The sequence below is a fragment of the Hyperolius riggenbachi genome, chromosome 10 (genome assembly GCF_040937935.1).
Source record: "Hyperolius riggenbachi isolate aHypRig1 chromosome 10, aHypRig1.pri, whole genome shotgun sequence".
NCBI lineage: Eukaryota > Metazoa > Chordata > Amphibia > Anura > Hyperoliidae > Hyperolius > Hyperolius riggenbachi.
Window position 1 is genome coordinate 50,559,265 of NC_090655.1, and position 24,056 is coordinate 50,583,320.

Below are 24,056 nucleotides of genomic sequence, written 5' to 3' on the forward strand. Positions count from 1 at the left end.
TATTACTGGAGCAGATGGAGTAATGTGTGGTATGCAACAGAGCAGATGGGATGATGATCTGCAGTATACAGTGTAGATGGGGCAATGCTCTGCAATATAGGACAAAGTTAGGGTCCTTTCACACTGCATAAGCTGCATTGCATGTCTACTCGCTGGCCATACAATTCTGTGGGCCTGTTCACACACCTGTGCAGTGTAATGGATTGTGTTATTCTGACTCACTGCAGACAGGCTTTGAAATAACCTGTCTGTCCAGTCCTCATTGTAGCCTGAGGCTGGCTTTACACGGAATCGGGTGATGTCAACTATAACGCAACCGACCACTGGTGAGAAGGAATCTTGCATGTTTCCCTGTGGGTCAGTCTACATGTATGTTATAACCCAGCTATAGGCTGTGAGGGTGACCAGCAGTGCAGAGTCTCAGTGCAGAACCTTCCTCCGGTTGCTAGTGTCCCGGAGGCTGAGGGGTTAATGACTGGGGGCTCTGCCCGTGTTCTCTGTATAATAAATAGTGATGTTGGCTGTCAGCGCGTGTCCTGCGGCTGAGGTGAGACAATCGCTCTGCCAGAATCCCAGGATGTGCAGACAATGCGGTGTGTGTGTTCCAGGCCTGGGGGGAACCCAACATCATGGCTTTATATGGGGAGAGTTTTGAGAGAGACGCGACTATACCTGCCGTGCCTAATACAGCTTTCCACTCTGTAGGGTGGCCAGTGATGGAGAAAGGCTCCAATATGAGAGAAGAAAAGCAGGTCGGGCACCAGTTTGATGCTACGTACACACATGCGACAACGATCGTTCGTTGAGAACGACGAACGAACTTTTAATTGATGAAAGAACGACCTAAGTAAAGTTAGTTTTAAAATGTGTGTAACGATCTGATCGTTAGAACGAACGTTACATCACGTAAAGCAACTATTGCGCTTGCGCTTAAAATTGAGAAGTTTCATGGAGAAATAGCGAAATGCGCATGTCAAGCCTAGTACGAACGATTGTTTCCAACGATGTACTACTTTTGCAAACGATCGTCGTTGGTAAAAATCCGCCAAGCTAGATCGTTCGTTTTGAACGATCTAGCTCGTCCGTCGTTAGACTTAATGGTCGTTGGTTGCTTTTTTTTAAACGATCGTCGTTTGAAACGATCGGGGAACGATTGTTTCAAACGACTATAGTCGCATGTGTGTACGCACCTTTATGCTTCAGTGTAGCTTAATCTAAAAGCATGGGCGTAGCAATAGGGGGTGCAGAGGGGCCCTCCCTCAACTTCAGTATTGGCTTTCTATTGGTCTTGTGCTTATAATAATGACTTTTATACATTCTTTAAATAGTGGTAATCATTGACAAACTGCTCCCCTTTCCCTTCTTGCACCTCTGACACTGTAGTTGCCATTGGCAGGTTTTGGTGCGCTGTATCAATTGTTATGTATAGAGTGCTTGGGGGGCCCCATTGTAAAACTTGCATCAGGGCCCACAGCTCCTTAGCTACGCCACTGTCTAAAAGGTACAATAGATTACATCATAAGGAGTGAATAAGTCGGCCTGACAGCCGTTTCGCAGGTCCCCCTGCTTCATCAGAGGCCAAAAGGCTGATAGCTTTACAGAGTCGCTCAAATCGATGATCTAAAGGTAGCCCTACATCAGGCGATGATGGGCGGATTCCAAGAAACAAATCTCTCTCCGATTGAATCTGATCAGCGAGAGATCTGTCGGCTGCCCATACACCACAGGCTGATTGCCGATCGATTTCAACATGAAATCTCTCGGAAATCGTCCGAGTTCTCCAAAAGCCACCCCCCGTGTATAAATGTGCCCACCGTGTGAGCATCTGTACATTACCTGTCCTGTGTGGCCCACCGTGCAGCACCCATCCATCTTCGGATCTTCCCGCTCTACCATGAGCGGTATTCCCGGCGCATAGTGATGCCACACGCGCCGAGTGCTATACGCCGGCGGCGTGTATATTGCTAATGGAAGAGAAGGGGGTTCTGAAATACGCATGGGCACTGCACAGTGGGCAACACAGGACAGGTGATGTATAAATGCACCCACAAGGCGGTACAGTATACACTAGGGTAACAGTGCTGGGGCTTTCGTCGCTTGTCCCAATATCACACGCCATTACCAATCGTCCACAACAGCCTAACGTCTTGCAGCATATTCAGTCGTTACATGCAACCAATTTCGGCCCGAGGCATGGTCTAGTCGAGAGATGTATGGGCACCTGAAAGCAGGGGCGTAGCAATAGCTATAGCGGCCATAGCAGTTGCTATGGGGCCCTGGAGAAGAGGCGGCCCAATGGGTACTTAATGCATTCACAATTACCTTTCCTGTGTTTCTCCACCCTCTGACTTTGTCTCAGTGCCCATAAACTATGTGCAGTGTTGATTGTTTGAGAATGTAAATTGCCCAATTAACTCATATCGATAGGGTAGGGGCAGGTGGCATTGCTCAAGAACGCCTACATCAGAGGGCCCCATTAAAGATTTGCTATGGGGCCCTATAATCTCTAGCTACACCACTGCCTGAAAGTGTACCAGAGCTGAACAATTAAAAAAAAGATAATATACATACCTGGGGCTTCCTCCAACCCCATCCGCTCTGGTCGCTCCCACCCCGCCATCCTACGCTGCCCGCAGCTTCAGGAACAGGGACCCGTCACTGCCGTCAGTCAGGGCGAGTCTGATATAAGAGAAGTGCGCTGTTTGCTCTCCTCAGCAGCCACCGGAGAGATATGTAGAGGGCGCACTTCTCCTGTGTAGTTGGCCGCGACTGACGTCAGTGACGGGACCCGGTTCCCGAAGCTGCGGGCAGCGGAGGACAGTCTGATGTAAGCGAAGTGCACCCTCTGTATCTCTCCAGCAGCAGCCGCTGGAGAGATACGCAAAGAGCGCACTTCTCCTGCATAGACTAGAGCCGAATGACGGAAGTGCGGGGACCCGGAACCGAAGCTGCAGACATCGGAGGACGGTGGCGTGGGAGTGACCGGAGCGAATTTGGCTGGAGGAAGCCCAGGGTATGTATAAAATCTTTTTAACTGTTCAGCTCTGAGCATAAGATTATTGATCCATTGACCCCAAACAGCCAGATCAGGTGACAAGAATTGTAGCCTCTGTGACTATGCACTAAGCCGGTAAGGTCAGAACACCAGATCTGCATGCCTGTCCCAGGCAGTAAATAGTGAAGACGGAGGCTGGACATGCACTCAGCTACAATCGCTGCTCTCCTACTGCTAACGTGACAGCTTCCTTATATATCTGCCAGTGGCTCTTTTCCTGCATACAAGGAAATATGTGGGCTCATTGGAGAGAGACCAAACTAGCAGAGGCGGGTACATGAAACGAGACTGGAAGAGGTGTAGATTAAAGGCACTATGCATAGCACATCTGTTATTCAGGCGATTAGTATTCCTCTAATCAGCGAGCGATCACTTGCCTTGTACACCCTGATTTTTGATAAGAGGTCAGAAAAAAATGTTTCAAAATCAGTCAAAACACTTCCATTAGTAGCTTTATACCAATCAATGCAGTACAAACACATGCAGCTGTCAATCTACCAATCTGTTGGTTTTTTAGCAGCCTTTAAAGGACCACTATTGTGAAAATTTGAAAATACATGTAAAAACATGCAAGAAGTACACTCCTTCCAGAGTAAAATGAGCCCTAAATTACTTTTCTCCTATGTTGCTGTCACTTACAGTAGACAGAACTGACCGGTTTTGGACTAGCCCATCTCCTCATGGGGGAGTCTTAGGGTTTTCTTTATTTACAAAAGCACTTAGGCGTTGTTCACACTATAAATCACCAGCGTTTTTTCAAAAGTTGAGCAATTTTCCCTACATTTTATATACACTTTTGTAAGATTTTGCAGTTAACACGCCTTATCAGAGTAGCATAGCGAGCACTACGAATTAATGCCTGCTAATTCGCAATGGCACTCGTCCTGCCCTGACCCCTTGCGGGTTTATAGCGCTCTCTATGCTACTCTGATAAGGCGTGTTAACTTTGATAAGGTGTGATATCATTGATAAGGTATGATATTTGAGTTATCATGATTTACTGAATCAAGCCCTTAGTATGAACAAGCCTTAAAGAGACACTGAAGCGAGAATAAATCTCGCTTCAGTGCTTATATTCAGCAGGGGCATGTGTGCCCCTGCTAAAACGCCGCTATCCCGCGGCTAAACGGGGGTCCCTTACCCCCCAAATCCCCCCCCTGAAAAATCAACGACCAACTTGTCGTCGATTTTGCTGCTGTTGAGGCAGGGCTAACGGCTGCAGCCCTGCCTCTCAGCGCCGTCTATCAGCGGTGCATCGCCGCCTCTCCCCCGCCCATCTCAGCGAAGGAAGACTGAGAGGGGTGGGGGAGAGGCGGAGATACGCGCTGACAGATGCGCCTCACGCTAACCGCTGCAGTGGTTAGCCCTGCCTCAATCAGGAAGAGATCCCTGGGACTCCACGAGGGGATTTGGGAGGTAAGGGACCCCCGTTTAGCCGCATGATAGCGGCGTTTTAGCAGGGGCACACATGCCCCTGCTGAATATAAGCTCTGAAGCGAGATTTATTCTCGCTTCAGAGTCTCTTTAAAGGGATACTGTAGGGGGTCGAGGGAAAATGAGTTGAACTTACCTGGGGCTTCTAATGGTTCCCCGCAGACATCCTGAGCCCGCGCAGCCACTCCCCAATGCTCTGGCCCCGCCTCCTGTTCACTTCTGGAATTTCATACTTTAAAGTCTGAAAACCACTGCTCCTGCGTTGCCGTGTCCTCGCTCACGCTGATGTCACCAGGAGCGCACGGTGCAGGCACAGACCATACTGGGCTTGTGCTATACACTCCTGGTGACATCAGCGTGAGCGAGGACACAGCTGCGCAGGCGCAGTGGTTTTCAGACTTTAAAGTATGAAATTCCAGAAGTGAATCGGAGGCGGGGCCGGAGCATCTGTGAGTGGCTGCGCGGGCACAGGATGTCTGCGGGGGGCCATTAGAAGCCCCGGGTAAGTTCAACTCATTTTCCCCCGACCCCCCTACAGTATCCCTTTAAGTGAATGGCAGTTGCTCAGTCCAGCTGCCAAAGTCAGGAGTCCGGCCAGCATCTTTGCATAGATCCCTTCCAGCGAGTGCTTTTACAAAGAACAACAAAAAAAAAAAAAATACTAAAAATCCTCCATAAGGAGACTGAAGTACTCCAAAACCTGTCAGTTCTGTCAGACTTTTACTCCCTACTATCAGTGACAGCAACATAGATAAGTAATTTATGGCTTATTTTACTATGGAGAAAATGTGCTTGGTCTTTGTATATGTTTACATGTATTTTACATTTTCCTGGGGTTTTTTTGCGATACTGGTCCTTTAAAGGACATCTGAACAGAGAGGGAAAAAAAACAGACTTGGATACTTACTTAAGAAGACAGAAGGTTCTGGATCCAATAGCGCTTTCCTGGTCCTTTCTCTGTGCACTCGCATCCCCGAGTATTACCAAAGACAAGCTGATCTGTACTGTGCACGGCCAGTGAGGGTTCGCACATGAGCGGTATGGCTGCTCTCATCTTCAGAAGCACTTAGGTTACTGGACCTTTGGAAGTGGTACCAAACATAGAAGGCTTGCTGCATTCCCTAATTTTCCCTCAGTATTGCTATTTCAATGGGCGCCTACGGCAGCGCCCAAACTTCCGCCACTAGCGGGCGCTCAAATTGCCTGCTTCCCTGACTGACTCCTGTATAAACCCTGTACAAATATTAGGCCTTTGCTCCTCCCTGGGAAATGACATCAACAGAGGCTGCAGGCAGCCCCGCCCATTCCTTGCGGTTCTGTGGCTCTGCAAGAGAAGCTGTTGCTGTTTTTATTTTTGTTTTTTTCATTTTACAATACATTTTTGTTGAACAAACTGAACCTTTAAAAAAAAGATGGTGTCTTTGCTTTGGGTCTAGGTTATGAAAATTCAACAAGGGGAAATATTTGTATATAGAAAATCGCAATGGAAATGTTGGTCTACTTTAGAACCCGTTTCCACTACACGTGGTGCAGTGCGATCGTCACACTGCACGCAAATTGCAGCTAGTATCAGTCAGTGGAACTGTATCCAGTGATGCAAATTTCCGGTCACGATGCAACTAAATTTATGGAAGCTGCAGTTTTCCACAGTTTGCATCCGACTCCCATATGGGATGTATTAAGCCACATGACCGGAAGTGCCTGCGGGTGTATGCGTTGATCACATCACACAACTTCAATGCAGCCAGTGGAAACGGGCCCTTAAAGGGACACTTAAGTCAAACAAAAAAAATGAGTTTTACTCACCTGGGGCTTCCAATAGCCCGCTGCAGCTGTCCGGTGCCCTCGCCATCTCCCTCCGATCCTCCTGGCCCCGCCGGCAGCCACTTCCTGTTTTGGTGACAGGAGCTGACCGGCTGAGGACGCGAGTGATTCTTCGCGTTCCTGGCCACAATAGCGCTATCTATGCTGCTATAGCATATATCATATACCATATAGCAGCATAGAGGGTGCTAATGTGTCTGGGAACGCGAAGAATCACTTGCGTCCCCAGCCTGTCAGCTCCTTTCACCGAAACAGGAAGTGGCTGCTGGCGGGGCCAGTAGGATCGGAGGGAGACAGCGAGGGCACCGGACAGCTGCAGGGGGCTATTGGAAGCCATAGGTGAGTAAAACTCATTTTTTTTGTTTGACTTAAGTGTCCCTTTAAGGACAACTGAAGCAAGAGTGATATGGAGGCTGACATATGTATTTCCTTTTAAAGGGATACTGTAGGGGGGGTCAGGGGAAAATGAGTTGAACTTACCCGGGGCTTCTAATGGTCCCCCACAGACATCCTGTGCCCGTGCAGCCACTCACCGATGCTCCGGCCCCGCCTCCGGTTCACTTCTGGAATTTCTGAAAACCACTGCGCCTGGGTTGCCGTGTCCTCGCTTCCCCTGATGTCACCAGGAGCGCACGGCGCAGACACAGACCATACTTGGCCTGCGTAGTACGCTCTTGGTGACATCAGCGGGAGTGAGGACACGGCAACGCAGGCGCAGTGGTTTTCAGACTTTAAAGTCTGAAATTCCAGAAGTGAACCAGAGGCGGGGCCAGAGCATTGGGGAGGGGCTGCGCGGGCACAGGATGTCTGCGGGGGACCATTAGAAGCCCCGGGTAAGTTCAACTCATTTTCCCCCGACCCCCCTACAGTATCCCTTTTAAGCAATACCAGTTGCCTGGCTGTCCTGCTGATCCTCTGCCTCTAACTGGCAGCCATAGACCCTGAACAAGCATGCAGCAGATCAGGTGTTTCTAACATTATTGACAGATCTGACAAGATTAGCTGTATGCTGGTTTCTGGTGTGATTCAGACACTACTGCAGCCATATAGATGAGCAGGGCTGCCAGGCAACTGGTATTGTTTAAAAGCAAATAAATATAACAGCCTCCATACACTTCTCGCTTCACGTTCCCTTTAAAGTGTGTGTTCTCCTTATACTTTGTTGTACTTTATTAAGCCTCGTTCACATCGGGCCATTTCTGTGCGCTTTTAAGAGTGCATTGTTCTGTGCGTTCTGCAAGGTATTGATTTTTCCAGGTGTGCCTCGTTCACATCTATGCGCTGCGCTGCGTTACAAAAACATATTGTTGCACGCATTTCTGTGTGTTGAGCTGTGACGCGCACATCAATGGAAGTGAATGGGTGCGCTTTTTTACCCCAATTGAAAAAAAAAATTCATATGAAAGCAAAGCTTTATTGACAACTGCTACAATAAGCAAAACATGTTTTAAAAAAGCACACCACAATGCACTGAAACGCACACTAAAGTGCGCACAAACGCATACTTTTTTTCTATCATGCGCTTCTACACATTTCTCAATGCACCGCATTTGTTGGGCTCTAAAAGGGCGCTGGATATAGCTGAGAAAAGTGATATGGCCAAGAAAAGTGATTACCATGACATAACCTCTCCCTACTCTCACACAGAACTATCCCCTGGTGGTGCCTAACCCAAATACCCCTCCCCCCCCCCCCCCCCCTGGTGATTATTATGACCTAACTTCTCACACAGAACCCTCCCCTGGTGATGCCTAACCCTAAGACACTTCCTGTTGGTGCCTAACCCTAAGACCCATCCCCTGGTGGTGCCTAACCCTAAGTACCCCCCCCCCCCCCCGGTAGTGCCTAACTGAAAGTCCCCACTGGTGGTGCCTAACCCTAAGACCCACCCCCTGGTGGTGCCTAACCCAAAGACCCCCCTGGTGATTATTATGACCTAACTTCTCACACAGAACCCTCCCCTGGTGGTGCCTAACCCTAAGACACTTCCTGTTGGTGCCTAACCCTAAGACCCATCCCCTGGTGGTGCCTAACCCTAAGTACCCCCCCCCCCCCCCGGTAGTGCCTAACTGAAAGTCCCCACTGGTGGTGCCTAACCCTAAGACCCACCCCCTGGTGGTGCCTAACCCAAAGACCCCCCTGGTGATTATTATGACCTAACTTCTCACACAGAACCCTCCCCTGGTGGTGCCTAACCCTAAGACACTTCCTGTTGGTGCCTAACCCTAAGACCCATCCCCTGGTGGTGCCTAACCCTAAGTACCCCCCCCCCCCGGTAGTGCCTAACTGAAAGTCCCCACTGGTGGTGCCTAACCCTAAGACCCACCCCCTGGTGGTGCCTAACCCAAAGACCCCCCTGGTGATTATTATGACCTAACTTCTCACACAGAACCCTCCCCTGGTGGTGCCTAACCCTAAGTACCCCCCCCCCCCCCAGTAGTGCCTAAATGAAATACCCCCCTGGTGGTGCCTAAGACCCCCCCCCCCCCCCTGGTGATTAATACGACCAAATTTCTCACACAGAACCCTCCCCTGGTGGTGCCTAACCCTAAAACCCTCCCTAGTGGTGCCTACCCCTAAGACCCCCCGCTTGTGATGCCTAATCATAACCCCCTGGTGGTGCCCAATCTCATGTCAATCATATAAGATATTTAGAACTAATATAACCAAATTAAATAATATACCGTAATCAAATTAACTGTTAAAACATAATTTAGTCACCTGCTGATATAATTGATGTAGCCGTATTTATATTGCCTAAAGAAATCTCAGCTATATCCAATGCCCTTTTATAGCCGAAAATAAAATCTTGGGTATAAAAGGCCATCTTTTATAGCCTAAAAAATCTCGGCTATAAAAGGGCGCCCTTTTGTAGCCGAATCAAAAACTTGGGCTTCCTTTTCCCCACCTAGTAGCTGAGCTTTGCAGAAAATAACATTGAGGTCTATGAAGGTGCCCTTTTTACACACATGGCTCAGGCGCCCTTTTCAACTGATACCCCCTGATTAAGCCCTTGCGACCAAAATTGTTCAAAATTTCTGATTGATCCTTTTGACCGATTTCAAGTGACAATCAATCAAAATATCAATCGGGTGGCCATTCCATGTTGCAGTGTTGATTAGCCTCCGACTCCATAAAAATGATTGGATTGAAAAGTTGATTTGCCCCCAAAATTGAGTGATGTATGGGCACCCACAGGGCTGGTTCACACTGTGAGCGATTGCGCTTAGTTTTCTGATCGACAAAGCGTTACGGCAGTGTCACCTTATGAGAGTGTTCTCACTGCAGCGTTTTGATTTTGAGAAAATCAAAAACGTCCCGCCTGCACCATTTTTAGATGCACATTCCTTTAAAAATCGCTCTAAAATCTCTAGGCGCTTATCGATTGCGTTTTGTAGTGTGAACTAGACCATACACATATCTGCAGACAGGACAAGCCTGAGTGCCTGTGTCCAGCCTTCTGTGTTTGCCCTGGTTCCTGCGCTTCTCGAGACCAAAGTAGGACATCTAGTACGATAGACATGACAGCAGATGTACCTGGAGACCGGCCAACGCATCCCTCTGGTGCACTGAATAAATGGACGCCTGCCCTGCCAATCAACTCCCACAGTGCCAGCCCAGCCGAACGTAAGCGTGTCCAGCATGCTTATCACCTGCCCTGACCTCACACTACACAGATGTCTGTACAACTCCACCAAGATTGCCCTGTCACATTACATATGTGTGGTCAGCAGCACAGGACATCATACAACACGCTGCTGCTGTGACCGAGAGTCTTCCATTCTGCACAGAGGATACAAGAGCCTGGTGGCTACCATAGCCGACAGAAACAGTATTATTATAAAGGATGTATATAATGTCGTTATCTTCTCTGGTGCTGTACAACGTCTCACACTCTGCCAAGTATGATTTAAAGTGGACCTGAACTCTTGCACAGGACAGAAGGAAAACAGAGAGAAAGGCACCCTGTATGTATTTAGAGTTTAGCCTGTCTAAAGTAATTTGATCCCACAGCTGGATGCCTCAGCAGAGCAGCGAATTTGTAAACACAGGATGTTAACCCTATGTCTGCTTCCGTGAAAGCTTGAAGTAGGCACACTGCAGGTATAGTGCAGGATTTGTGTCAGCTGTAACACATAAATGTTTTTTTTCTTTAACCACTTGAGGACTGTGGGCTTACCCCCCCCCCAGTGACCAGGCTATTTTTCAGTAACTAGGCCACTGCAGCTTTAAAGTGAACCAGAGACGAAACACCCTCATGTATTTTACCATATATATCAGTCAGAACATTAGAGAAAACGCCTACCCTGCTCTGTTTCATTCTTCACTGCTCAGCCTGCTTGTTATTAGCCCTGATAAAATCCCCAACTGAGCATTCAGTCTGGCTTTGCTCAGGAATCTTTATAGCTGAGTCTGTCTTCTCTGATGTCTTTTCAAGCCCAATCCTGCCCACTTGTGGCTCTGCTATAATGGCTCAGCTATAAAGATTCCTGAGCAAGGCCAGACTGAATGCTCAGTCGGGGATTTTATCAGGGCTGGTAAGAAGCAAGCTGAGCAATTAAAAATGAAACAGAGAGCAGGGTAGGTGTTTTCTCTAATGTTCCCACTGATATATATGGTAAAATACATGAGGGTGCTTCGTCTCTGGTTCACTTTAAGGCCTCGCTGCACGGCCGTACAAATCAGCACACAAGTGATTCCTCCCTCCTTTTCTGCCCACCAACAGAGATTTCTGTTGGTGGGCGGGGATCGCTCCCAAGAGTTTTTTTTTTTTTTTTTTTGTAAATATTTATCTTATTTTAATAAATAAACCTATTTTATTGTTCATTTTCTAACCCTCCCTCCCTACCGCTGCCAGCCTATGACAGCGATCGGCTGTCATAGGCATCAGCCTATGAGAGACGATCACTCTTGTCTCCTCCATGGCTGTCCCCAGTACAGCACTGCCTTAGATCGCAGCACTGTACACTGTAAATAGACGGCGGTTTCACAGTCTCCTAGTGGTGATAGTCAGTCGCCATCACGCGCGATCTCCTACAAAACCCCGCCCCAGGACTTGACGCCAATTGGCGTTAGGCGGTCCTGGGGCTGCCGCTGCGTTCACACCCATCGGCGTGAGGCAGTAGTTGGGGGGTTAAAGGTTACTATGCTGTTGCTTTTCTTTTAGAGCAGAGAGGAAGTTTCTGGGTTCAGATCCACTTCAGGTACAGAACAGAAGGTATTTATATATTTCTCCTTCACATTTATTTATTGTATTTATGAATTGCCAACATATTACGTAGCGCTGGACATTCGTTAAGGTTACAGACAATATTTAGGGGTAACATACAGCAATATGAAAATACAGGAATACAAGAAAGACCAGATCACACAGCACAGTATGAGTACCAGGTAATGCTTAGTCAGTCACTGGATGGAGCATGGAGATTAGGCAAGTTGAGGTCACTCAGATCCATAGGATGGGAGTACAGTAATGGAGGTGCATGAACAGGTAGGAGACACAAGGAGGCAGGCCCTGCTGAAGGCTTCTAAATCTAGAGGGGGAGGTAGGGACACGAAAGGTAGCGGAGTAAGAAACATCACCCACAATGCAGCACTGCAGTGAGTGGACTAAACAAATAACTCCTTCCCAGTGTTACCCAGGTATTGAGAGTGGCTGTTTACAGACCTATGAAGTCCACGCTGCAGATGGTTTGGGCCATTTCTAGGTATAGGCCATATGACTTGAGTGCAGCCAGGTAGCCAGGGTGTGCATTGTACCATTTCAGTCTGCAGTTCCTGCTGCCTGCACATTATGCTCAGGAGCTAAGAAGGGGAAGGAGAGGGAGCAGACAGCAAAGCGTGTTCCCTTTCACCATCTTCTTGCACTCTACTAGAGCAACTCAGCAGAAGAGAGATCACACAAAGCTAGTTCATGGTATAACATACAATTAAAAACCTGCTGTTTGGCTCAAGGTAATGTCATCTGTGTGAAAATCGCAATCCTCCACCCCATTCCCACCTGTTAACTTACCCAGGTTTTTTATTTAAAGAGAAAGTCTATTCTTGGAACTTTAAATGGTGTGGCTAATCTACTGGAGCAAGGCTGACTGTAATTCCATCTTGACTATGAAGCCAGTTACACACCTATTATTTGCGGTGTGATTGCACTGCAAAAATCAGCCTTCATATGACCCTGCTCCGTGGTGCGGCAATAGGGTCATATGCATAGGCCCGCCCCCCGGGTAGTGATGTACTCCCTGCTGGGCAGGAAGTACGTCACTGGGATTCCCATCGGTCTGCACATGCACGCCATGTCACACTGCACTCCCATCGTGCACACTTGCTGCATTGCCCATTGACTTTGCATTACTGCATAATCCGTGCGGTAGGAACGGATCATGCGGCAATATTCTGCAGCCACTGCGTCAGCATTGGATACTTCTGGTGCAACATTTCGCAATTTGGGGAACTATGCAAGTCTCCATAGACTTCCATGGCCCTTGCGGCGGAAAAACAGCACGGAACAGTGTGGCGGAGTGACGCAGCGCCCTAGGGGCCTGATTGTAAAGGTGCTGTGAATGTAGCTGCGTGAGAGTGTGTATATGCATGTGTATGTGGGCTAATGTGACTGTATGTACAGTATGTCTGTGTATGCATGTATATATTTATACGTGTATGTGTTTGCATGTTCGTTTAGTCTGTTACAGTGGTGTAGCAGCTGAATTGCTTTTGTTCTTTTAAACAAACATGCTTTATTGAACATAATATGCAATACAAGCAGTGATTGATATTACAAGGTGAAAATAAAGAGAACAACTGCAAATTCCTAGGAGGCTGCATGTGCAAGTACACACCACATTATTGATGGCTAGATAGTGTACTGGTTAAGGGTAAGGCAGGGGTCTAGTCCTAGGAAAAGAAGTGAGTGGACTCACTCCGATAACCTTTGCGCCGCGCGTAGCACTGCGCACCAAAAATGGGTGTGGCCAAGCATAACGTGGGCGTGGTAATGGGTGGGGCCAAATATACATGCAGTGATGTAAAAGGTCTGCCGGGGAAGTTTGAGCTCTGCCGTAGTGTATCCCCCAAAAATAGATGTAATCTGACAGCATTTCACCAAAAAAACACGTAATCTGGTAGAAGTTCCTCCAAAAAACAGATAATATGGCAGTGGTTCCCCCAAAATAGACAATGTGGCAGTACACATAATCTGAAAGCAGTTCCCCAAAATACGCGAAACCTGACAGCGGATCACCCAAAATACACGCAACACCCAAAATACATGTAATCTGGCAGCAGTGGTCCCCCAAACATACACAATATGGCAGCAGTTCCCCAAAATACGCGTAATCTGGCAGCAGCCGTTCCCCTTACATACACATAATCTGGCAGCTGTTCCCCAAAATACATAACAGCGGTTCCACAAAAATGCAGATAATCTGACAGCAGTTCCCCCAAAATAGGTACCCCCAGCATAGGTAGCCAGGTCTACAGGTGTCCCCAGTATAAGAAGCGATGAGTATAGTTGTCCCCATAATAGGTAGCCAGGTGTATAATGTCCCCAGAATAGGTAGCCAGGTGTATAGATGTCCACAGAGTAAGTGGCCAGGTGTATATGTTCCATAAGTAGCCAGGTGTGTAGTAGTCCCCAGTGTATGTAGCCAGGTGTATTGCTGTCCCCAGTATATATAGGCAGGGGTATATGTGCCCAGTATATATAGGCAGGGGTATATGTCCTCAGTATATATAGCCAGGGGGACATGTGCCCAGTATATTTAGGCAGGGTTATATGTGCCCAGTATATGTAGTCAGAGGTATATGTCCCCAGTATATATAGCCAGGGGGATATGTGCCCAGTATATGTAGTCAGGGGTATATGTGCCCAGTATATGTAGCCAGGGGTATATGTGCCCAGTATATGTAGCCAGGGGTATATGTGCCCAGTATATGTAGTCAGGGGTATATGTGCCCAGTATATGTAGCCAGGGGTATATGTGCCCAGTATATGTAGCCAGGGGTATATGTGCCCAGTATATATAGCCAAGGGGAAATGTGCCCAGTATATGTAGTCAGGGGTATATGTGCCCAGTATATGTAGCCAGGGGTATATGTGCCCAGTCTATATAGCCAGGGGGATATGTGCCCAGTATATTTAGGCAGGGGTATATGTCCCCAGGTAGCCAGGTGTCCCCCCAGTAGGAGGGGAGCAGCACAGAGGAGAGCTATGGGGACAGTGGGGAAGGGCGGACGTCTCCCCCCCTTCCCTCACCTAGGGGCTCTCCTTCCTGGCTCTCCCCTTGGGTATTTTTAAAGTTCGGCGGCTAAAGTGGGCGGAGACTTACCGCCGTTCTTGCAGCCGCAGCTCGCAGGGGATGCTCTGCTCTGTGTGCGGCTAGAGCTAGTCAGACTAGCCGCGCACAGAGCAGAGCATCTCCTGCGAGCTGCAGCTGCAAAAACGGCGGTAAGTCTCCGCCCACTTTAGCCGCCGAACTTTAAAAACACCGGAGGGGAGAGCCAGGAAGGAGAGCCCCTAGGTGAGGGGAGGAAGAAGTCCGCCCTTCCCTGCTGTCCCCATAGCTCTCCTTCTCTACGCTGCTCCCCTCCACACAAGCCAGGGTGGATGGCGTCCACGCTGAGGAAAAAGTAAGTGGACGCCATCCACCCGCGTTCACGCAGGACTCGACACCTGGGGTAAGGGATTAGCATCTCAGCTCTTCCTGTTCAGTTAAAGCGGATCAGAGATGAAAAACTAACTATAACAAGTAACAAGTAAAAGTTTAGATACAAAGTTTATACAGCAAATCTGGCTGCATACAGCTTCAACAGTTTAAGATTATTTATTCCTGTGATACAATGAAAACGGCCATGTTCTGTTAATCATTACACAGTTAATCTGCAACTGCATCTCCACCCCTCAGCCTGTGAAAAATTCACTCCCCCCCTCCCCTCTGCCTCTGAAATCTCTGGCTAGTAACCTCCTCCTCCTCGTGCCCAGACTGAGCTCCCATAAGCCCTTGCTACATGGGTCTGAGTGCCTTGGCGTTTTTGGAGAAGCTGTGGGCGAGGCTTGTTTAGTTTATAGGGAATTAGAGTATTAAAACAAACAAAAAAAGTATTTGGCTTGAGGAATGCCCTATAACCTATATGTAAGGAACACAATTATACAATGTATAAAAGTTCATCTCGGATCCTTTCCTTTTGAAACCTTTCAAAAGCTCTTCCCAATGTAATGCTATGGGGTTTTTTACAAAACCTCATTGCTCCAGTGTGCACAGACACATAGGATAACATTAGCAGCAGATTTAAAAACTCAAAACGCTCAGAAAAACTCCTCTGGTGTGCACCAGGCCATAGAAAGGGAAAGTGGGTCGTCTTGCCTAGAGCACCACTAAGGCTAGAAACGGCACTGCATCAGTGCAGGGAGTAGGCTGGATGTGGTTTTGACACAACTTTTTAGTAGGGGATTTTTGGGCCCTCTACAAAAATAATGAAACCAATTCTTTATATTTGAAATCTTTAACTCTCCCAAATGTTTCATAGTCAGTAAAGATGAACAGCAGACTATGCCATTGTTTACATACAATTAATAAGTGATGCAGGCATTCTAGAGAAATTCCTTTTGGAAAAGGCAGTCACATGGCTCATAGTTCCCTCCAGCAAACATAGATCAGGCAGCAGAGTGGATGTTACCAGCAAGAGAATAGTGAGGGCACGTTTTCACCAGCGTGGAAACCGGGCCGTATTCGAAGAGTTTCCCCGCAGGCTAACCGCACGGGGAAACTCTGCCATAGGAGACAATGGCGCCACCAGCCGAATCGCTTACCTTAGCGATTCGGCCGACATTGCCCTCAGTTTCCGTGCGGGAGGCTGCGAATCCCATAGCTTTGCATGGCACGGCTTCTGGAATCCCTCAGCAAGTGCCACCGCGTGTCTTGCAGCCGCGCACGGTGGCTAGTGGAAACAGGCCCTTAGAGAATAACAAGAAAGGTTAGATAAACTGGGTTTATTTAGTCTAGAGAAAAGACGCCTTAGAGGGGATCTAATTAACATGTATAAATACGTCAGAGGGCAATGTAAAAGCTTGGCGGATGAGCTTTTTGTCCCTAGGCCTTCTCAAAGGACTAGAGCACATGATCTACGCATGGAGGAATAACGCTTTAGCCATTTATTTAGGAAAGGGTTCTTTACAGTAAGAGTGATTAAGATGTGGAATGCATTGCCACAGGAAGTCGTTATGGCAAACTCTATACCTGCATTTAAAGGGGGCTTAGATGCTTTCCTTGCGTTGAAAGACATCCATGGCTACAATTACTAGGTAATGCCTAATGATGTTGATCCGGGGATTTTATCTGATTGCCATCTGGAGTCGGGAAGGAATTTTTTCCCATTTGGGGCTAATTGAACCATGCCTTGTAAGGGTTTTTCGCCTTCCTCTGGATCAACAGGGATATGTGAGGTTGCAGGCTGGTGTTGTACTTTGTTCTCTGGTTGAACTCGATGGACTTATGTCTTTTTTCAACCCAAATAACTATGTAACTATGAATAGTTATCGAAGTGCAAAAAAGGATCCGCAAGCCAGAACAGGATGAGGTAAAAAAAGGGCTGAAATGTTTATTAGAAAAATCCACAGACAAGGCAATAAAATCACAGGATCAACTAACGCGTATCGGGCCTACCATCTGCCCTTAGTCGTAGTTAAAAGTGAACCTGAACATGAGGAGAATTTATGTGAGGCCAGGGAAGAGAAAGCTCCACCCCCGGGGACACACAAACCGCCTCTTTAAAGAGACATACATCCCCAATGGATACAATGTAAAAATACAATAATAACATTGAAAATGAGATATAAAAGATGTAAAAATGTGTTATCACTGACAAACTGTAAAGTTGTATATGAATAGGAGAGGAGAGAGGACAACAGCAATTCACATAGATTGTTATCTAAATACAATAAGTATAATTAAGGAGAGGAAAGAGGGGGCCTCAATATGTGTAAACCAAGCTCAAGTCCCATCTCTTGTTTAACCCCCCTGGCGGTTTGCAAAAAATCCGCCAGGGGGCAGCAAATCTTTTTTTTTAATTTTTTTTTTTTTTCATGTAGCGAGACAAAGTCTCGCTACATGATAGCCGCTGCTCAGCGGCATCCCCCCAGCCCCTCCGATCGCCTCCGGCGATCGGAGATCAGGAGATCCCGTTCAAAGAACGGGATCTCCTGGAGGGCTTCCCCCGTCGCCATGGCGACGGGCGGGATGACGTCACCGACGTCATCGACGTCGTGACGTCAGAGGGGACTCCGATCTGCCCCATAGCGCTGCCTGGCACTGATTGGCCAGGCAGCGCACGGGGTCTGGGGGGGGGCGGCCGCGGCGAGAGGAATTGCGGCGGATCGGCGGGTAGCGGCGGCGATCAGATGCTACACGCAGCTAGCAAAGTGCTAGCTGCGTGTAGCAAAAAAAAAATTATGCAAATCGGCCCAGCGGGGCCTGAGCGGTGCCTCCCGGCGGCATAGCCCGTGCTCAGCACGGGCTTACCGCCAGGGAGGTTAAACCCTGTGGTGTACGGGTACCCAACCTATGAATCCAAAAGGCTTCACGCTTTAATAGCATTCTCTGCAGATCACCTCCCCTAATTGGACAAACCACCCGTTCCACCCCCTGAAAAGTAAAGGAAGAGAGATCTTTCTCATGTGCTGTTTCAAAATGTTTGGAAACCGCAGACTTGCGAAAGGTGTTCCAATTTGTGCCACAGTAATGTTCAGCTACGCGGGCTCTAAGGTGGCGAGTGGTACATCCCACATATTGTACACGACATGTCATGCAGGAGATAACATAAATCGTGTTTTTGGTATCGCAGTTCACATACTGCTTGATAGGAAAGCTTTTGTTATGGGCAAAAGAAAAAATCGAGTTGCTTTTTTTGTGACACTGACAATAATTACATGTGGTGAACCCGCAGGGATAGGAACCCACTGTAGCCAGCCAGGTTGGGGTACGAGAAGAGGAGGTCCATCCTTTCACCTAGTCTTTTTCGGTCCCCCTCCTCTTCTCGTACCCCAACCTGGCTGGCTACAGTGGGTTCCTATCCCTGCGGGTTCACCACATGTAATTATTGTCAGTGTCACAAAAAAAGCAACTCGATTTTTTCTTTTGCCCATAACAAAAGCTTTCCTATCAAGCAGTATGTGAACTGCGATACCAAAAACACGATTTATGTTATCTCCTGCATGACATGTCGTGTACAATATGTGGGATGTACCACTCGCCACCTTAGAGCCCGCGTAGCTGAACATTACTGTGGCACAAATTGGAACACCTTTCGCAAGTCTGCGGTTTCCAAACATTTTGAAACAGCACATGAGAAAGATCTCTCTTCCTTTACTTTTCAGGGGGTGGAACGGGTGGTTTGTCCAATTAGGGGAGGTGATCTGCAGAGAATGCTATTAAAGCGTGAAGCCTTTTGGATTCATAGGTTGGGTACCCGTACACCACAGGGTTTAAACAAGAGATGGGACTTGAGCTTGGTTTACACATATTGAGGCCCCCTCTTTCCTCTCCTTAATTATACTTATTGTATTTAGATAACAATCTATGTGAATTGCTGTTGTCCTCTCTCCTCTCCTATTCATATACAACTTTACAGTTTGTCAGTGATAACACATTTTTACATCTTTTATATCTCATTTTCAATGTTATTATTGTATTTTTACATTGTATCCATTGGGGATGTATGTCTCTTTAAAGAGGCGGTTTGTGTGTCCCCGGGGGTGGAGCTTTCTCTTCCCTGGCCTCACATAAATTCTCCTCATGTTCAGGTTCACTTTTAACTACGACTAAGGGCAGATGGTAGGCCCGATACGCGTTAGTTGATCCTGTGATTTTATTGCCTTGTCTGTGGATTTTTCTAATAAACATTTCAGCCCTTTTTTTACCTCATCCTGTTCTGGCTTGCGGATCCTTTTTTGCACTTCTCTACTACTATGGCCTGGCTTGCCTGATCCTGCACCGACTGGTATGATGGTTAGGGGTAGAGCGTCATGAACCTTCTTACTGCCTATGAATAGTTATCACTGCCCAACCTTTCTCTATGCTGCTGCATTCCACATATTTGTATCATTAAAGAGGCCCTGTAGTGACATATAGTGCAATGCAGTAATGATCCTGGTTTCAGCATTAGCTATCTGTTCCTGTATACTGTATGTAGCCCCGCCTTCCCAGAGATGTTTAGTCTAGGCTGACTAGGTATGCGAAAATCGCATACTGTATGCTTCACTGCATCACTTACATTGCCCACGTAAGGCACGATGTGTCCTTTCCTCTTCGTTGCAATCCTTTCTTTACAGGATGTACAATGCAACGCCTCAGGGTGAAACCAGCCTTATAGGACAACTGAAGCGAGAGGGATATGGAGGCTTCCATATTTATTTTCTTTTAAGCAATACCAGTTGCCTGGCAGCCCTGCTGATCCTCTGCCTCTAATACTTTTAGCCATAGACCCTGAACAAGTATGCAGCAGATCAGGTGTTTCTGACATTATTGCCATTATCAAATCTGACAAGATTAAGGCCCAGTGCACACCAAAACCGCTAGCAGATCCGCAATACGCTAGCGGTTTTGGGAGCTGATTTCAGAGCGATTCTAGGTATGTTTAGAGAGGTTTTCTAAACATACCTAGCGGTTTTGCGTGCGTTTTTGTGTAGCAGATTACACATACACATTACACAGTAAAAGCTGTTACTGAACAGCTACTGTAACAAAAATGCCTGGCAAACCGCTCTGAACTAGCGTTTTTCAGAGCGGTTTGCGTTTTTCCTATACTTTACATTGAGGACGAAACGCTTCCGAAAACCGCAAACGCGCAGCAGGAGGCGCGTTTGCGGCTTGGCAAAAACCGCAAACCGCCGGTGTGCACCATCCCATTGCAATACATTAGACAAGCGTTTTTAGAGGCGGATGCGGCCGGCGGATCGCTCCAAAAACCGCTCGGTGTGCACTGGGCCTTAGTGTTATTCAGACAATGCTGCAGCAAAATAGATTAGCAAGGCTGCCAGGCAACCGATATTGTTTAAAAGGAAATAAATATGGCAGCTTCCATATTCTTGTCACTTCCGTTGTCCTTTAAGCTACATACACAATCTGGTTTGAACAACTGTGGCAGATGATAAACACTGCCTCTGCCGAAACACTTAAAAGAAACCAGCATGTGTACAGCGGCCATCACCGGCGCCCGAACACCACCCAATCACGTTGTTGTCCCCACTCTCTTGTCCCACGCCGCTTGTCCCTTCGCCCCCTCCATAGCAACAGACGCATCACTAGCCTGGAGGCTACTGACATATCTGTACAGCATCAGCACTGCACTGTTGCCCAAGAGATTGTGTAACTATCCTTGCTGGGCCACAGACACGCCTCCATGTGCTGTACACTTTGGTAAATAAGGTTTATCCTGTGAGAAACGTTGACTGCTTGTCATCACTTAAAGGGACCCTGAGCATTCACTAAAAATAAAAGTGACTTATCTGGGGCTTCTTCCAGCCCGCCGTAGGCCCCAAGGTCCCCCGGCGTCCCACTGGCTCCTCTCCCGGTCCCCGGCTCCGTTATGGGACGACTTCTGCCCGATTCCTCAATTCGGGCCATCACGCCGCCCGGCGTGAGAGTCCTGCGTGTGTACGGTTCTCTAATATTGAACCACGCATGCGCAGGACTCGGCTGGCAGAAGTCGTCCCATAACAGAGCCACCAGCCGGGACCACAAGAGGAGCCAGGAGGATGCCGGGGGACCTTGCGGCCTACGGTGGGCTGGAGGAAGCCCCAGGTAAGTCACTATTTCATTTTTAGTGAGTGCTCAGGATCCCTTTAACCAGGTCTGCTCTTCCCCTCCGATCTAATGACCATAACAGGCCTAACGTGTGACATTTACCTCATCTCAGCACCTTCCTGGAGATAATCATCTAAGAGAAGAGCTCTAGGGAATGCACCTCCCTGAGGCACTCTTTCCCTAAGAGACCAGCAGAGCCTGTGTGACTGGTCTGTTCTGATGATAGCTAGAAAATCAACAGAACACATTTTGAACATTGAGAGTACCAAGAGATGAAGGCGTCCAATCAGATCCTCAAGGTGCACCTCAAATTACGCCCCTGGGTGGACATACTGTACATACAGTAGCTGCCACGTGCTATTAAGCTCTGCACCGCAGCGTGATATGGAGGCAGCAGTACATCTAAGTCAATGCTCATTATAATAAAATGACCAATAAGCGGTGCCAATCCTCCCTGATTTGGTCCTCTGTGCTTCCAGCAGTTGTGTCGCTTATATGTTGGAGACCATGTGGTATTTGCACCAAAGGAATCTCAGGTTTAGACTAATGGTCAGATAGTGGTCAATAGAGATGGTCTATGAAATGCTTATAACCCTGGCCTGCAGGAAATTTGAATTTAAGACGTATGCAGCTAGGAATAGGCCCTTTCTGATGATTGTGATTGGCCCAATTCCAGGCAGCATGCAGTTTGCATTACACTTACATGCAAATTGGAACTAGTAGCAACTTAAGGGCTGTTTCCCACTAAGACGTTGCGTTAGATGCGACATTAAGGTCGCATAACGTGCCCCTAACGCAACGCATGTGAGCTTTGATGTTGGACGTTATATAGAGCCGCATTATGCGTCTCTTGATGCGTCCGTGATGCGTACTTTTTGATGCATACTATCGGACGAAAACGGCGCATGCGGCAAAAAAACAGTACTGAGCATGTGCAAACATCCGAACGCAGCCACATACGAGTATAACGCAGAGCACGCTGCACTTTCATTCAGCGTGCAGCGTTATACTCTACGCAAGGTGGGCACTGTGAACAGCCCATTGATTTGTCATTGCTGTGAGTTGGTCTGCGTTACAGGCTGCTCTAACGTCAGACCACAACGTCCAACTGTGAAAGCAGCCTAGCAGAGACTCAGAGCTCAGTAAAAGGAAAAAAAATATAAATACCCGGGGTTTTCTCCAGCCCCATCCGCTTGTATCGCTCCCACGCCGCCATCCTCCGATGTCTGCATCTCCGGTACCGGGTCCCCGCACCTCCGTCAGTCGGCTCCAGTGTACGCAGGAGAAGTTCGCTCTTTGTGTATCTCTCCAGCTGCTGCTGGAGGGATACATAGAGGGCGCACTTCGCTTACGTCAGACTGGCTCCGACTGACGGAAGTGCGGGGACCCGGTCCCGGAGCTGCAGACATCGGAGGATGGCGGCGTGGGAGCGATACAAGCGGATGGGGCTGGAGAAAGCCCCGGGTATTTATATTTTTTTTCCTTTTACTGAGCTCTGAGTCTCTCTAGGCTGCTTTCACAGGTCCCCGCACTTCCGTCAGTCGGAGCCAGTCTGACGTAAGCGAAGTGCGCCCTCTATGTATCCCTCCAGCAGCAGCTGGAGAGATACACAAAGAGCGAACTTCTCCTGCGTACACTGGAGCCGACTGACGGAGGTGCGGGGACCCGGTACCGGAGATGCAGACAGCGGAGGATGGTGGCGTGGGAGCGATCTGAGCGGATGGGGCTGGAGGAAGCCCCGGGTATGTATTTTTTTTTTCCTTTTACTGAGCTCTGGTACACTTTAAAGAGAGCCCAAGGTGGGTTAAAAAAATGAAAAAAATAATAATAAGTAGGCTACCTGATTCGGGGGGGGGGGGGGGGGGGGAGGGGCAGAGCGGATCAGGTAGCCGCAAAAAACGCCGCTCTGACCCACTTTCACTTTCGTGACATATAGGTCACAACGTTGCAAGGAGAGAATGTGTGTCTCTCACAGCGTGCAGGGAGGCGGGGGATTGGCCGGGGGCGCGGCCAGGGAGAGAGAGCTGCCCAATGGCAGCTCTGAAAACCCTGCAGGAACGCCCGTAGTGGGCGTTTTGAACAGGAAATCCCTGTGTTTACCTCCGAGATAGCGACAAGCATTGTCGCTAATCTCAGGGGAGCTATAGCAAGGCTGTGAGGGGGCAGAGAGCAGCGGTGTGGGGACACAGAAGCATGTCATGAGGCAGAGAACATGCCTCTGTCTCCCATCTGCCCACCTCGGGTTCTCTTTAAAGACCATCTCTACTTACACCTGGGCATGGGGTGGGGGGGTTGACATTTGACACTTGGGGGGCAAACAGGCAGTCGGAGGAGAAGACGTTGCTAGGCCGTTTCCTGATAGGCTTCATGGTGAAAACGATTGGTCTGCAGTGTATGGGCTGGCAACAGATCCCTTTGTGATCCGAGAGAAATCTGTCTCATGGTTGATCTACCCATACATCGCCTGATGTATGGGCCCCTTTAGAGAATCCACCTTTCCTGGATATATTAAATACTGTTTGCTATTAGTTGGGGAGCTGACCTCTGCCACAACGGACCACAGACAGAAGGAATAACTGGAATACAAAGGAATAACTGTTGCATAGCTAGGATTGATCATGGAAACAAGGTTCTGTATGTGGGTGCCACACATGCCTGCAATCCGACAACAACCCAACCACGGTTCGATGTGTCCAGCTGATCTCCAGCCTGGTGGAACCTCCAGTGTGCAGAGAGAGAAAAGCAATGTCCCTGAACTCATTTGCTAGTAAAATTTCTCAGTTTGTATATCCAAATCATTTACACGCTCAGCTTGCGCACCCGTTCCTCTCCGATTTGTCACAAGACACCCGGGCCTCCCACAGTGCTGTGTCTGGGAATCTACAGAAAAAAAAAGTCAGGCTAATGTCCTTTCCCAGAATCCTCCTCTGCACGGGCCATATTCAGTA